Below are 13,856 nucleotides of genomic sequence, written 5' to 3'. Positions count from 1 at the left end.
GAGATTTACAGATGAATTCGAGTCGAGCTAATTTGGAATATGATTGATAATGGGGTTTGATGAGTTCTCCATGACCTCCGTCTAGTCAGGACTCACGATAAAGGATTGTATCACACGATAACTGCACATAGGGATTCATTCTTTTGTTCTGTTGGATTGCCACTACATGCTTCTAAGCATCACTGGTGGATTGTGAGAACTCACTAGGATCATTTTCGGATCAACGATCCTTGTTGAGGTGAGTGGAATCATTCCAGCCCATCGAAAGGAGTTTCGATGATACTATGATAGAGATCATGGTATGTCTCACTACTAGACAGAATAGAATCTGAGGGGTCACATACAAAAGGAGCATAATCTGATCAATAGTTTGGATCATATTTGAATTATCAATCAAATTGATAGTTTGAATTTTAAAAACTACTAATTTGTTAGTGTTACAATTTTGGCAGCTGCTAATTATTAGCGTAGGAACTTAATTGCAAGTGTTGTGATTTAATTGGAGCTGATTATATTATAGATCAAGTATTAATTAATTTAAATTAAATTTAATTTAATCAGATTTGATTTAATTTAATATAATTGGGTTCAATTATCTAAATCAGATTTAGATTACAATCCTGATTGGATCAGATTTGACAGTCTTTCGAATTAGATTCGATTCGGATTGATTTGAATCGATTGGGACCAAATAAGAATCAGATTGAATCTAACTCTTAGAGCCCACTTTTACTGAGATTCTCTCTCCAAATCTTATATAGAAAAGGGGAGGGCACGAATGGAGACATGCCCCCTTTTTATTTTTTGCATGCATGAAAGGAAGGGGCGCCAATAGTTGGTGCCCCACCCCATTTGGGATTCTCTATCTTCCTAATTTGTTTCCTATTTGAATTTAATTCAAAATAGAATGAAATCCTTATCAAATGTGGCATAAAAATTATTTTTTGTGCAACACAAAATTATGAAAAGGAGGATGCACATTAGCGTGTGTGAAAGAAAGGTGGGCGCCAATAGTTGGCGCCTCTCTTCTATGTGTCATCCTTCCTTATCTTATTTTCTTTTTCTATTTGAATTTGATTCAAATTAAGAAAGAGATAATGTCTGAAAAGGAAGGGTGTTGGACCAAATTTTTGTGCAACAAAAATTAAGAAAGAAAGGTGGCGTGCAGTAAGATTAAGAGGTGTTTTTTCTTACCACATGCTCTCTTCTCAATGCCACCCTTTCTTCTTCCTTCATCTCAACACCCAAAAATCAGAGGAGATGAGATCTAGAGAGAGAAAAGAGAGAGAGAAAGGAAGAGAAGAAGAAGAATCTTCTTCCTCTTTTTGGTGTTTGGTTTAGATCCCATCAGATCTATGCGAAGGAGTTCGCACAGCCTTCATCTTCTTTGAAATTAGAAGAAGAGACCCAGATCGAAGGTTGAGGAGTAAGACCTGTAAGATACTAGCACACTGGTGGTCTTGGTGCTCTGATCAGACATTTTCATGTGGATACTAGTAGAAATCGGGTACTTGCACGATTACGATCGGAATCCCGAACATGCGTAGAATCCAAAGGTATGGAGATCAGATCTTCGATTTTCTTCTACTAATGATTTGTTTTATTTTCAGATTATAGATCATGGTGAAGTGTTCATATCAAGATCCTAAACATGGTTTTTAGATTTGATCTGGTACATATTTTTAAATTAAAATTATCTTAATTTATTTATTTTCATTATGTATAATCTAATTTATGAAAATTTTTAAACTACACGTATGAAATCAATATTTTCTAATAGTCTGTGGCTCACCAAATTAACCATTGGTTGTAGTTTCCAGGAGAAGTTTGGGTGATTTCTCCAGTCAAGATTGTAAGTATTTGAATATGGGTTGTTATCTAGTCTGGAAGCAGTCTGGGTTTGGACCTGATAAATTTGCTCCTGCACAAACTCAGGAAATTGATGTACGACTGGGCAATCACCCATAAAATGGGTTGGACTCGAACAAATGGTACAAACATCTTGCACATGTGTAGATGTGATGGAGGTTTGTCCGACTTGCAGTAGTCAATCAAGTTTTTGTGACAGTTCATCCATCTTACTATGGATGTTTATGGAATGGCCTACCTCGTAAAGTCCATCTCTTTTTGGTCCAATCATGGGAGTCTCTACAGGTGGCAAACATGTGGTGTAGGGAGTTTTTGCTAAGGGTCTCGAACAGTTGTCAGGCCTCATGTTTGTTTTTTAGCATAAATGTTCCACCACACGAGGTATCAACCATCTGTCAGTACTTTTCTGATAGACCATCGTAGAAGTACTAAACTATTTGCCATTTGGATACGATGTGGTGTAGACATTTATGAATTAGATCTTTGAGTCTCTCCCAAGTCTCATGGAATATTTCTCCATCCATCTAGAAAAAATTGATAATGACTTTTCTAATCTACTTTGTCTTTCCTATGGAGAAGTACTTCATAAGAAATTCTCTCTAAAATTGGTCCCAGATTGAAATTGTTATTGAGTCTAGGGAGTTTAGCCAGTACTTGACCTTGTCCTTAAGAGAAAATAGAAACAATTTTAACGTAAGGGTTCATCAGAGAAATTTTGAATTTTGATAGTGGAACATATCTCAAGAAATTCATCAAGATATTTGTAAGGATCCTCATCACTAAGTCCATAAAAAGAAGGTAACATTTGAATGACACTGGACTTAATCTACATTGGGAGGCCTCTACAGGGGGCACCTGAATACTAGGAGAATATGTATATGAGGATAGAGTAAAATACTCTTTCAATTGATGAGAAGGGCTGGGTTCATCTGGTTCCGTCATATTCCTAGATCGAGTTGTTCTTAGGATTTTTTCAATTTCTTGGTCTAATAGTTGTAGTTCTTTTTGTAAAGATCGACAACCAAGTATACAGTAAAGAGTTCTAGATCAGAAGAATGCTAATTTTTTTTATATGTTTTTAAAGAAGATAAGAGAAGGTGAAAGGAGAAAGAGAGAAAATAATTCTAAAGATGAGAACCTAAAGAGTTTTAAATCTTTGAGAAAGAGAGAAGAATTAGTTAATATTTGATGTTAACTGCAATCAAGTTAAACAAGAATAGACTCTTTATCCTAAAGTTGCTCTAGATCTAAACAGCTCCTAACTATTTCAAGTGCACCATCAAGCACTCCAAGTATGAACCTAACCAACCAACTGGTCAGGTAAGTATAAGGTTGGTGGAGGTCCTCCCATTGCTTTTCTTAACACCAGCTAAGTTGGCTAGATTAACAAATAAAATTAATTAAATAACCACCTTTCTTTAGGACGTAGTCCTGGAACCACTTTTCTAGACACCAACTAATCAACTAGGCCCGATCTGGTTCCACTTTCGGGGATACTTGTCCTATTGAGCTCAAGTTCCTTAGGGGCCAACATCTAATTGATTTTAATTAGGGTTAGGGTTTATGCAAGATGCAAGGAACTTGTTTGTGGACCAAAGAAGGGTAATAAAATTTTTTTCTTATCTTATTTAGGATTTGTGCCCTTAAGATGTGTTATGAAGATGCTATGCAAAGAAACAAGATGTCCAAGCAAAATATATTTTTTTTAAATTTTTGTTTCTAATGTCACTATATGTATTATGCAAATTTTTTTTATGTAAAATAATTGTGCCAATGATCTTCGATAATGGTGTCAAAATTTGTTCACTATCATGTGTGGTCAAAAATAAAACTTAACTCAAACTATATCGATAGGGTGAGTTGGGATCGTATCCTCAGGGATCAAAGGATTGAGTTACATTCAAATTAAAAAATAAGATAAAAAATTTAGATTTTAAAATTTTTTAAAAAAATAAAAGAAATAAATTTGATAAAAATAAAGTTGAGAAAAATCAATAGAAGAAAATGCCTCAGATTTTTGAATCCATCCTTTGATCATAGATTATGTTTTAATTAAAAAAATCTAGATCACTAAAAACTATAAGCCTTAGTGATTGGGAAAAGATAAATTTATGATTAAATTTTGAGCATAGCTTATCTCACTGAGTACGAATCATATCCTTAAATCATGACTCATCTCCATGTAGTCATAAACTATTCAAAAATCTGTCTCATGAAATAATAAAAACTACTATTTGAACACATAAATAAAATCATGAAAACTATTTACATTTGTTAAATATTCAATATTATTTAAAATAAAAAAATCTTATAACATTTAAGTAGTTGATTGCATAATAAAAAAAATATATAATAAGATCAGAAAATAAAATTCAAATCTAGATTGAAGGATTTTATCTACTCCTCTAAAGATGAAGGATTTAGCTACTCATGAATTGGATCTCACTCGCCATCAAATGCTCTATCTCCTTTGATTATTAGGGAAGAACTTGAAGAAGAAGATGCAACAGAATCTCCTTATGCCACCCCAAAATTCTCTCCCAAAGCTCCAAACTCTTACAACCTCACTCTCTTCCTCTCTCCTTTTCTCCAAAATTTTCTCTCAATTTTTTCTTCTATTTTTCTCTTCTTCCTGTACCTCTTTTTATAGCCTTCATAATGCCCCCCAAGTCCTGGTCATATCCTATCTTAGCTCCTCACGGATTAGGACTCCATGCCATATTAAACTTCTCCAATTCGCATCCCAAATGCTTCTCGAACCTTCTGGCCATCAAATCTTGATCAAATGCCCCAAATCATGCTTCATCAACTATTTTATCAAAGTGGAAATCATCCTGGCCATCCAATCATGCTTGTCCATTTTGAGCCATCAGATGGTGCAAATATCAACTTCTGATTTGTTCTCCCAGCTGGCAACCTGTTCCAACCATCCGATCATGCCTTTGGATCACATACAATCGTTGGATCATGCTCAATCTGTGGGCCACCATTGTTTGATATGGGAGAGCAGGTTCTTAGCCATCCAATGTAGTGTTTGATCAAGTGCCAGCCATTGATCAGTGCAAAAACAATCTTTCACCCCCTGCATGGCATAAAGATCAGCTTTCACTATTTTGTGGACTGTCGATGGACCGACCAACTGGTCCATAGTGAATCAGGCAGTATTTGGGCCAGTTTGGGCTAGGTTTTGGGTTAATTTTAGGCCAAATTTGAATAGGCATTGGGCTTGTATTTAGGCCACCTTTGGGTCTCCATTTGAAATCCATTTTGAACCTAATTTGCTCCCAATTTGAATCCTTGTAACCTTCAAATTGGGCTCTTTGCATTGATGATTATCTTTTCTATAAATAATAAATAGAAGCATCAATTTTTAAAGAATAAAGATGAATTAATTTATAAATTGATGCTTTTGTTAATATGTTTATGGTACTTATCAGTTTTGAATCTATGGTATGGAGACACTGGAACGAGAGTGCAAGTGATTGTTAGGAATAAGAGTACTGAGCATGATCCAACATGAGTTGTCATTAAAATATCTACCTTCTCGTCAGTGACTAACTCGATACTATGGTAGTGTGACTAATTCTTAGACTTACGGTGCCTCGACCGCTCACAATGAGGTTGCTGTAGTTTGACTACATCATAACTCGATCTCCTAGCCATATGGAGCCTTGAGGTGTATGTTGGCTGTAGTAGGTTCATTGTAGAAATAGGGTGCACATCAGGTGAAATTTATCAACCTCGATAGATGAAGGGTAGTCCTATATAAATCATGACACTGAATCCTGAAGCCCATGATCATGGTAGTGTGAATGATAGAAAGGTATTTTCATAAGATTTTACAAGTAGACTCGAGTCGATTAAATCCAACATATGACAAGAATCAGGTTTGACGAGTTATCCTTAACCTATATCTTATTGGGACTCATGATAGAAGAACCGAATCACATGATAACCACACCTAGAGGTTCAACCATTTGATTCTGATGGGTTGCCACTATATACTACTTGGTGTCACTGGTAGATCGTAGGACTAATTAAAATTATCTTGATGATTGATAATTCTAAATTAGTTGAATTAAAAGGAGTTTCAATCTATCAAAAAAGATTTCGATGATATTGATGATAGATCATAATATATCCCACTATCAGACAAAATTGAACCTATAGGGTCACACAAATAAGGGTATCACACAAATAAGGGTATTGGTTTAGGATTGCACAATTGGGCTAGCATAGTCTGATTGGGTTAGAATTAATTAAATCTTAATTTTAGATTTAAGAAAATCATGATAGCACATGATTAAACTCAATTTCTCCTTGATTTGGGTTCTCTATTGGATAGGGCTTGACCAAATCAAAGCAAGCTCATTTGGACACCAAAGAGTTGGAGTCCTAGAAGCCATCCTTCCATGTAAGAATTAAATGATTGGGGGGGGGGGGTGGGCACCAACAATTGGCCCCCCATATTTTCTTCAATGTTTTGTTCATAGAAAGAGGGGCTCCCAAATGGATAAGATCCAAGGGATGGTGCCACTTATGGATAAAGGTGAGAGGATAAGAGGTTCATCCCTATTTGAATTTGAAGAGTTCAAATTTTATTAGAGATAAGGGATGAAGCTCCATTTAATTTTGAAGAGGATTTGTCCCCATGTGGATGAGGATAATGGCTGATTTGAATTTGAAGTGTTCAAATTCAAATGGAAGGGAGATAAGATGAGGGCCACGCCCCATCTAAATTATATTCAACAAAACTCATGCACATTCATGTTTTCTCATGGTTTTTGGCATGGAGAGTAGAGGAGGGGTTACCAGATGTGAGAGTCCTTCTGCTTTAAGTCGTTTGACGACTTAAAACCCTAGGACTCTAGGTTTCTAATTCTATAAGTAGGCCCCCTACCATATTATTTTACGAATTCCATTCCTAAGAGCCCTCCTGCTGTCTCCACATCATCTTCCTCTTCTCTCTACTCTCTCCTCCTCTCCCACACCCAAAGGTGTTGGGTTGATCCATCTAGTACACTCGAAGGGTCGAGTGCTAGTCGATCTGTGCGAAGCAAGAAGAAGACTACAATCAAGGGTTGATCGAGGTTCTATCAAAGATCTGATCGAAGGCTGATCCAGAAGCTTACTAATCCATCTTGGAGAAGATGGATTAATGTTCAAGAAAGTATCCTAATCCGAGCCCAAGTGGATACCTGTAGAGGTCAGACATATGTGCGGCTCAACAGCAAACCTCAAATCTACGATCATCGGACAATGGTGTTCACTACTCGTGCAAGGTGATGATGCGATCATCATAATAATGAGATTTAAAATTATTTTAAATCTTCTTAATCTTAGATTCATGAATGATCTGGTACAAATCGAGATGCGATCTCGATCAGATCGCATGTCAGATCAAAATTTTTAAATTTTGCTGCACCTTGATTCTGTCGATCGGACGTGCAATCTTTCCTTCACATATATGTGGTTAAAGTATGCCAAATTCTATTCATTTGGACATTTATTTCTCTGTATAGATAATTTTATGAGTTGGCATGAATATCTATCACCAAAATGGTTTATTTGTATTAGTCCATGGAATTTTTTCATCATAAGAGAGATATTTTTTAGTTATGGCATACAATCGCCTGCCCAAAAGGGTTATTATATGTTTTAACTAGGAATTACATGGAGCATTGTGTCACGAGGGTGCTCTAGCTTTTGGGGTCTATCTACCCAAAGAAGATAGACTTTCGAATGCTAGGATATTTCTTCTTGTGGCTTCATATGAAGAACACTTATGCATATTGCATATTTTGCCCGAAGAAGAATTTGTGATATTATGTTTGGGCTCTTGTTTATGGCTTATGTTATTTATATATATGCCCATTGATTAATATTTTGCATTCTAGCTATTTGATTATATAGTCTCATTTGGTGTGAACAATAATAATGTTGTCGTTGAGATCTTGACAGGGTCAAATTATAAGAGGTGGAAGCATGACATGAAATTTGCTCTAGGGATTATTGACATTGATCTAGCATTGCATGAGAATAAACTTGATGATCTTAATGATCAGAGTGTAGGAGTTGGTGTGGTGCTCCCAAACATTGGGAGGCCACAGGAGGAGTCAGGGTGTTGGCTCCAGGAGACTAGAACCGATTTGGATCCTAGGGCTAGGATAGGAGTGATCCTAGGGTGGAGGCAGTGTATAGCTCTCCACAGGCTCGAGGATCAAGCAATGAAGACTTCGAGGGGCTTGGTTGGAGCTTCGAATATCTGAAAATATAAGGTGGATCAAGGAACCAGAGCCTAGACTGAAGACTACAGAGGAAAAGTAGATTCAGGACACTGGGTCGACTTAGACTGAGACTAGGTTGATCAAGTCACAGAGAATAAAAAGTAGGTTCTCGAAAAATCTAACATGGCACATAGGTTCGTCGGCTCATTCTCAATCTGAGTCGACTCGATCCCAGGTTAGTCACCTCAGTCTGAGATTGAGCTGGCTCAGTTGCGCGAGCAAAGCAACATGAGATTTCAGCATGGGTTTGGGATTGAATTTTTATCCTAGCATCTTAAGGCCTAGTTTGATAGGTTTTAAAGGGGCTAACTCAAAGGTTTGGACTGGGTTCAAGTCCAATAAATGAGAGCATATGAGAGATGAGTGTACATGGTCTCGGTGAGTGCTTTCATGTATTGGGTTTAGCCAGACGAGTTTTTGGTTGGGCCTAATGGCTATGTATATATATACATAGGTTGTATTAGGGTTTTAAATGAATGGAATACAATTGATCTTTTCTCTATAATTCTCTCTCTTTCTCTCTGGTTCCAATGCCAAATCCTAGCATCTCCTAGAGTAGCCACTCCATTGTTTTGCTTCCACTTTCTTCGATCTTCTTCGTTTCTAGATTAACACCCAGGTTTGCACAAAGACAATCCACATCTAGTATGAGAGTTGTACCGAAGGTTTTCCTAGCATAGAGTATATCCTAACAAAAGGATTATTTTACCAAATGAGAAAAGTGTAATAGGCTTAGTTTGATTGCTATTAAGAGGTATTTTTCTGAGTATCTACTGAGTGATCTACCAGAGACCAATAATGCTAAAGAACTACTAGATGCTATAAGACAGAGATACCTTATGTCTGGGACTACTGAGTCTGGATGCCTAATGAAAGAACTGATAACCATGAGATATGACAATATTGGAGGTGTTAGAGAATATATTCTGAAAATGGTTCATCTCCAAACCAAGCTTAAGGATCTCAAAATTGATCTACCTGATTTTTTTCTTATGCCTCATGCTTTGAATTCTTTATTTGCTGAATTCTCTCAGATCAAAACTATCTTTAATACTTTGAATGAAATTTGAAATATTAATGACTTGATCATCAAATATGTTGCTGAGGAAGAAAAGTTTAAGAAAGAAAGGAGTGAGACTACCCTTCTTTCCTTCCAACCTAAATCCCATTCTAGCCATAGTTCTGTGAATTAGAAAAGGCGTAAACCTACTGCTCCTAGATAGTCCTAGGGTGCTAATGGACATGGTAACAACCTCGATCAAAATCATTCTGTAGGAGGTCTCAAAGCTATCATTGAAAAAAAAAATATCAAATATTTTCACTCTAAGAAGAAAGGCCATATAAGGAGTTAATGCTATAAGTTCAAGTCTTGGATAGAAAAGAAAGAAAAATAAGAAGGTAAGGCCCTAACTCCTATTTGTTATGAATCAAATATAGTCAATATCTTTGTTGATTCCTAGTGGATTGATAGTGGAACCACAACTCTATTGAAAAATGTGTCCCAAAGTCAATTGTTAGTCTATTGACGGTTGTGCTAATTGATGTAATTATATATAAATTAATTATTAATAAAATATTTATTTGATAATTTTTATCATAAATTTATACATCTTCTATATCAAACTTTTGTGTTATGATGAAAGTTCTTAGGACTATTTTAAATTAATAAAGAAGGATTTATCATTTAGTCCTTAAATGAGTTCACGATCAAATGATATGCTATTATTAGGATGATAGACATTTCAAGTGTAGGTCATTGTGTGTCATATAATTTGGTTGTCCTCTTAACCAAGGAGCATGAAAATGTTGGTATGGCATACAAATAAAATATAGTGATACATTTCACTGAACGTGACCAACTCTAGAGCACTCTGCTGTTAAGAGTTATTTCGAAGGGATATGGGTATAAATATCCCTCCGACCTGAGATTACCATAGTGACTTGCAAGCAACTCACTATGCTTTGGTGCCGACTATCTGAATTTTTAATTCAAGATCGAAAGATTTTTAGGCATAGTCAAGTACTTGTGAAATCGATGCGTGAGTCAAGATGGAATTGACCACTCCAAGAGATTGGAGAGAATGCTTTGTGTTTCAATTTAGTAAGACTTTGGCTAGGGCAGTCTCTGTGAAGAGTCACAGGATTTATTAGGTTGAGACACATAATAGATGTACTGTTAAGAGTTGACAGTTTAAACTCTAAGTCATCCTAGCATCAAGGATTAAAGAGATAAATTATATGGTAACTGTATCCAAGTAGATTCTTGAGTATTGCTTTGCATACATTCGGCCTATCCGGACATCAGGTATCATTGCTAGATGGTTACTCTGATTGGTATAGAAATCTGTTCCTGTACTACCGACTTTGGTTCGAACCTATGGGGTCACATATATTAAAATTTTTTCTCTGATCAGATGACTGATCTGAAGAGTCCCACTGGACTGGGACTCTGGTGGAGAGTCTCACTGGACGGAGATTATGGTGAAGAGTCCCATTGGATGGAGACTCTATCATTAATAGAGAATTAGTTAGTGATTAGATCACTAATTAGCTCAATTTGATTAAGTATTAAAGTCTAGATCAAGTCTGATTGAATTGAATTTAATCAGGTCAGGTCTGATTAGGTTATGAGATGACCTGATCGATAAGAGAGAATTGATCCTGATTTGATCAGGTCTATAGCTCAATTAATTCATTGATTTGATCAGGATTAATTGAAGTTATGGAAGCTTAATTAGATTAGGTTCATCATATTTTATTTGGGTCTAACTAGATTGGGTTTGAAAGAAATTCAATTGGCTAAACCCTAGAGTCCCAAATGAGTAGTCTCCATGTCTTCTTTCATCACACAAATTATTTTATGCATTGAATAATTCATTCCAAAACCCTTCTTTTATTTCCCATTAGTGATAGGATTACGTTGGTTTTAAATTGAATTCAAAAGGTTTGAATTTAAACCTAAAACCTTATCCCTATCCTTCCACATGCCAGCTCCTTATGAAGGTGCCTATTATGTGCGACAAAGAGGAAGTGTTCCTAATTTTTTTACTATGCCAAAAACACTTGTTCAACCTCCTCTCTCATCTAGATATGGATGGGCTAAGTGGCATTTGATTTGAAATTCAAAGGGAGTTTAAATTTGAATCAAACAAGCCCTTATCTCATCCCTATTTCTCTTGTGCGACAACCATAAAAATGCTTGATTTTTGTGTGCCAACAACTCTGAGTTTTTCACCATGAGACACTAGAGAAAAAGAGGGGCCAAATATCCTTCTTGGGGCATGAGGTTTGGGGTGGGTTCATACCATCATGGCATGTGCAAAGGAGGAGATCTATCTCCTCTTGGGTGAGAGATCTTGAATCATTCTAGAGTTTCTGTGTGAGTAAAAAATCAAAGAGAAGAGAGTCTTCATCTGATTTTCTTCTACCATCCAACATCTTTCTCTAATCTATCTTCAACATTGAAAAGGCCTGAGGTGATCAAAGAAGGAGATCAAATCAGATCTGCCATCAAAAGTCGACTGTGCGAGCTAGCAGTCCCACAGAGGGCTGATCGGTCCGAAGATTTCGTGTGGACCATCCATAGAGGTCGAATGCTTGTGTAGTTGCGATCGACCAAAGAGAACTTTCAGATCCATATTCTCAATCATAGAGTTTGACTACCCATACTCAGGTATTGGGTTTGAAACCCTAATAGTAGCAGATTAGATCTATTGTTGTATGCTGATTTTTGTTCATATGCTTGTTGTTTTAAATTTAGATTTTTATGCATGTAAATTTATATCATAGATCTATTTATAAAAGTTTTAAGATCAAATCTTATTCATGCATTTATAGATTAAATAGTTTAATCTAATATTTTTTTATTAAAATTTTTTTGAAATACATACACAAAACCCCTACGTATCGCAACAGTGGTATCAGAGCCACGATTCTATATGACATGATATTATATGTATTTAGATCTATAATTTAATTTAGATTAGATCTGATATATGATATTTAGATCTAAAATTAGTTATAGATCAGATCGCACAAACTGATATAAGGTTGTCCTGCTGTAAGGTTTACCCCTTACAGTGCAAAGGTTGTCCTAGTTTATACTGATCCTTATAAAATCTAATTTTAAATTGAAGCATGTAATATTTATTTATGATGATTATTATCTAATTTTAATTTGATCAAAATATAATAATCAGATCTGAAATAATTTAGATTAGATTTAAATTATTTAGATTAAATGATCTGAGTAGCGAAGTAATCGGATCGGGTATGACCGTCCAGTCATAGGAGATAATAGAGATTAGATCTCTTTTTTCTCCATTCAATTGGGTCCTCTTTTGACATATAAGGGTGCCATTGTGACTAATTCCTATAAAGATGAATGAAAATTTTTTTTTATTTTTTTACAAAATCTTAAGATTGTATATATGATACATTGTATGAAAAGTAGTTACATCTAATCTTTGCAAATAAAATCTAGAATCATGAATATGTTTAAAATAATTTTAAAATAATTTATAATTAATTTTATTATTATTTATATAAAATTATTTTGATCTAAAATTAATATAATTGTTGTGGTTTGCATGTTGAGTCGACTCAGTATTGTTTGGATTGACTCAGGACCCTGGTTAGTCAGCTCAATTTTTGTTGAGTTGACTCAATAAAATAGATTAAAATTTTGATTTATAATTCATCATCAATGAGTCAACTAAGTCTCGAAACTTAGTCGATCCATTATGATGAGTCGGCTTAATCCAGGGGTGAGCGATTCAAGTTCAGATCTAAATAATCATGCATAAAAATTAATTATAAAATATTTTATAAAATTTAAAATTATTTTCAAATATCAATCCTCTATCCATAGCTTCAAATTTAATTAAAAATTAAGTTGAATATATTGGATCTAAGATTATGAATTAAAGATCTAATGTCATTCGCAAAAAATATGGATGATGGGTTTATGCGTTAGCTTGATCAAGTCCTTTTAATTAAGTTAGACCCTAGAGTTAGAATCAAAGATTAAATAGACTAAATAGAGAAATTGATTAAGTCTAACCAAAAATTAAATTAAATTAAATTAAATTTTTTTTGAGCCAATACAATAGTTATAGTTCGTCGAGTCCATGTCTTTGATTAGAGCCAAATGGATTTTGATCTTGAGCTCAGCGGTCGAATCCAAATCCAAAAGTTGATCCAATTGAAACTGATTAACCAGTTAGTGTCTAAGATAAGTTTAGCAGTCTTGATTGGTGGTCATTAATTGGGAGCTACGCACACAGATTGGGTCTATGACGAGTTAATGGCAAATCCCTCCCATCGATCTCACTTACCTGGCCAATGTGGTGAATCAAGTTTTGATCAGATTGCTTAATGATTAGGGTTGACCCATGCTAACTAAAAATTAGTTGTGACTGATTTAGGTGCTCCTAGTTCGACTTGTCTTAGTTCTCATCATGATTTGGTGAAGTTAGCAAGAGGATTGATGACTTGTCAATTGGATCGGCTTGTTTCTAATCTATCCTGATCTGACTTGGTGAAGTTAGTAGGAGGATAGAGATTAGCTGGTCTGTGTGTTTAATTCTATTAAATTATGTTAATCAAATCTTTTAAATTATTAAGTCCATAAAATGAGTTGGTTATGATGATAACTAGATCATAACCTCCTATTAAGGTGAATAATAATGGGTCTATTAT

General features: G+C 35.2%; 1 non-coding gene across 1 annotated transcript; it reads left to right on the top strand.

Moving 5' to 3' along the window:
- The first annotated feature begins 2,319 nt into the window (after positions 1-2,319).
- On the top strand, positions 2,320-2,426 carry LOC114913340 (small nucleolar RNA R71). The gene has a single exon (XR_003799351.2). It is a non-coding gene; the product is annotated as a small nucleolar RNA R71 (small nucleolar RNA).
- Positions 2,427-13,856: the final 11,430 nt, after the last annotated feature.

Source organism: Elaeis guineensis, chromosome 4 (genome assembly GCF_000442705.2).
Source record: "Elaeis guineensis isolate ETL-2024a chromosome 4, EG11, whole genome shotgun sequence".
NCBI lineage: Eukaryota > Viridiplantae > Streptophyta > Magnoliopsida > Arecales > Arecaceae > Elaeis > Elaeis guineensis.
This window is presented reverse-complemented; position numbering and strand designations above follow the sequence as displayed.